The sequence below is a fragment of the Eumetopias jubatus genome, unplaced genomic scaffold, assembly GCF_037043125.1.
Source record: "Eumetopias jubatus isolate StellerSeaLion01/CBP00866 unplaced genomic scaffold, mEumJub1_p1.0 scaffold_1, whole genome shotgun sequence".
Taxonomy (NCBI): domain Eukaryota; kingdom Metazoa; phylum Chordata; class Mammalia; order Carnivora; family Otariidae; genus Eumetopias; species Eumetopias jubatus.
Window position 1 is genome coordinate 105,893,869 of NW_028274807.1, and position 3,324 is coordinate 105,897,192.

Genomic DNA, 3,324 nt, shown 5'->3' on the forward strand with positions numbered 1-3,324 from the left:
AAAATAGTGGGCTTAATTGTTAATCTAAACAAGTACCATGAATACACAATTTTATCTATGTTTCCAGATTTTTGGATACTCTCATAGTGGTTTTTTTTTGTCACCACCATATCAAATTTATTATTCTAATGGCACTAATACAGCTGGAGATGCTCATGGTGACAGCGCACAAAGTTTCCTGCCTTCTAGCTTCTGTCCAAAGAGAAAGGTCTACCCGCTTGTTCCTTCCCCCTTTCTGAGAAAAAATCCACTATGGGCCATTTACCCAAAATAAACCTCTTAGTGCATTAATATTTCTTTTTCTTTCATTTCTTTCTTTCTTTTCTTTTCTTTTTTTTTTTTTTGGACATTTGAGTTTCTGAAATGAAAAAAAAAAGTGTTGAGTGTCTCATCCCACTTCCCCACCGGCCAAATAAGTCCCTGCTGTCAGGGCATTTCTGTTGCTTCTGAAATCTTGAAATAAATATCAAAAGAAATGGCATCAAGAGTTCATGTTGAGTGATGGCACTGAGTGTGACCCAGCACCTGTCAGGTGGAGCATCACCAGACAGTCTCAAAGTGTCATGGAGAATGTGGGGGCTTGTTGCTATGGTCAGTTGTCAGCTGTGTGCAGGGGCTGTGTTGAGTCCCACCCAGGGTGGTGGGCTGCAGGGGAGGGCTGCCTACAAATTGTCCAGGAAGTTATCCAGGGCCGGGATGCCTTCCTTCAGGCCTTCTCACTTCTGTGTTTTGGCCACCACCTGGCTGGGGTGGCTGCTGTTGTGGAAGGGATCCCTGGGCAGACCTGCCAGTGGTCAAAAATGCACTGGGGGGAGGTCTTACCACTAGTGTTGGACGTCAGGTCAGCAGTGAAGCCAAAGGATTCATTCACAGGTAGGTAGGCCTTCACAACAAAGATGGGGGTGCCAGCCACCTGGGATTTCTCAAAGACATGACCTCATTTCCTGTTCAGGACTTCATAGATGACACCAATTTCACTTGTTGCAGATACTGAGTCTCCACAAGGTAGATAGGCTCCATAAGCCAGGGCTGGGTGGTCAGCTTCCTACTGTAAAGGCAGCACCAGGCAGTGGGGATGATCTGGTCACTCCCACAGTGGACGGCGTCCGCATGCAGGGTCACATGGACATCAAAGCACACGTCACGCATATTTTCCTCACACAGAGCCTGCTCTTTGGTGGCCCACTGAAAGCCAGCTACCACGCTATCCTTTATCTTGTTGAGATACTGCATACCCTTGGTGATGTCAATGAGGACATTGGGGCCAGTGCCGCCGGGCCAAAGCACCAGATCTTGTGGGCCTCGGCCATATCCCACTTCTACTTCTTGGCCAGATAGTGGGCCCACTGCTTGAGCTCCTGGCCCTGGCCCCGGATACCTCACCCTTGTCAATGTCTGGCCATCAGGGAAGGGCCGTGCCTTCATGTACAGCTGGTTGTGCTTGTTGGAGAACTTGAACAGAGTTCTCCAGATAGTCAGAGCATATTCAACTCCAGACAGTCTCATGGTATGAGACTACGGGGTCAGCTTTCTTGATGGGAATGCATGTGTGATCCTCCTCCAGGTCCTTCAGACAGATCTCCAGGTGCAGCTCCTCAGTGCTTGCAATGGTATGCTCCCCTGACTCCTCAGTGACACACTGCACCATAGGGTCTAACTTGGCCAGCTGTTTGAGCCCCTCCACTAGCTTGGGAAGGTCGGCCAGATTCTTGGCCTCCACAGCAACCTGGACAATGGGGTTCAGGCTGAACTTCATCACCTGCATGTTTTGGGCATGCTCAAAGGTAGAGATGGTGCCAGTCTTCACCAGGAACTGTTCTACACCCACCAGACCCACCATGTTCCCACAAGGCACATCTTCAATCAGCTCCATGTAACAGCACATGATCAAGATTGTCCTCTGGATGGGCGTCAGGTACACGTCCTCCTTCTTCCCAGAGGTGTAGTTGGGCCCCATGATCCTGACCTTCAGGCCAGTGGACACCAGACCTAAGAACACATGGCTGAAGGCATAGTCAGCTTTGCTGTCTCCTCTTTCTTGAAATTCATGAATCTCATCAAACACCTTGAAAATAGGGCCTAACATGAGCTGGCAGGATATCTGTGGTAGTTCTTGCTATCAGGGTTGGTGGCTGACTTGCTGAATTTACTGTTGGCTAGATCAAAATACAGGTCAGCCCGCAGCTTCTTCATCATGTCGTCCACTCTCTTGGCCTGCTCAGCAGGCCCCAGCTGGCCCTTGCCCTTGGCAGCAAATTTGGCCACATACATCTTTGCAAACTCCTTCAAGGTGAAGACCCAACTGTGGAGTCCAGACCCAAAGCTGACAGTCCTAAGTACAGGGTCGATCATGATGTTGCCCATGGGGCCACTCTCAACCTCCCCGTAGGTAGAAATGACACTGACATTCTCCACAACGTGCTGGAAGGTCTGGTAAGCTCCTCAGGCTCCAGCTGAAGGTCAAGCAAAGCCTGGTCCATCTTGTTCATCATCAGCACAGGCTTGCTATGCTCAGCAGTGGCCTGCCACAGCGCCATCTCTCTCTCTGTCTGCACACACATACCAGACACACAATCCACCACCACCAAGGCACCATCAGTGACATGGAGGGCAACAGTCACCTCCGAGGAGAAGTCCACATGCCCGGGGGAGTTGATGAGGTTGATGAGAAAGCCGTAACCATCCTTGTTCTACTTGATAAAGTTCAAGTCATTCTCTGAGAGCTCATAGAAGAGGGAGATAGCTATTGACTTGATGGTGATGCAGCGTTCCTGCTCATCCTTCCAGGTGTTGGTGAAGCGGGTCTCCCCAGTACTGGCGGAGACAATGACAGTGGCCTTGCACACCAGTGAGTCCATCAGCATGGACTTTCCATGGTCCACGTGGGCAATGATGGACATGTTTTGGATGTTGGCCTTCTTCTCCATGATGGCCCCGATCCGGTATACTGTGAAGTTCGTCATGGTGGTGTATGGCGGTGGATTCTCCCAGGAAGATCTGAGCAAGGTGAGTTTTGCCAAGGATGGTGGTGGTGATGGCAGAAGAGCTCTCATGGTGTTTTTATTGTACTTTTCAGATTAACAGTTGGACCCATTGCATTATATTTAGAAATGCTTCACCTGAGGAGGGGTTTGGAGGTTGAAGAAAATCATTTAGCATATTATTTGGATAGTAACTAAAATACTGTTTACAAACAAATGTATCTGACTTTTTGAACACCCTGTGGTGTCTTACTGTTAGCTTTGTATCTCACTAATGGGAAAAAATAGAAAAACCAGCATAGTCTCCCTAATTAGGGGGATAGGAGAATGGAGCAAAGGGTTG

The 3,324-nt window shown here is 48.9% G+C and overlaps 1 pseudogene; it reads right to left on the reverse strand.

The window, feature by feature from the left end:
- Positions 1–662: 662 nt before the first annotated feature.
- On the reverse strand, positions 663–2,963 carry LOC114209036 (elongation factor 2 pseudogene; annotated as a pseudogene).
- Between the last annotated feature and the right edge of the window lie 361 nt (positions 2,964–3,324).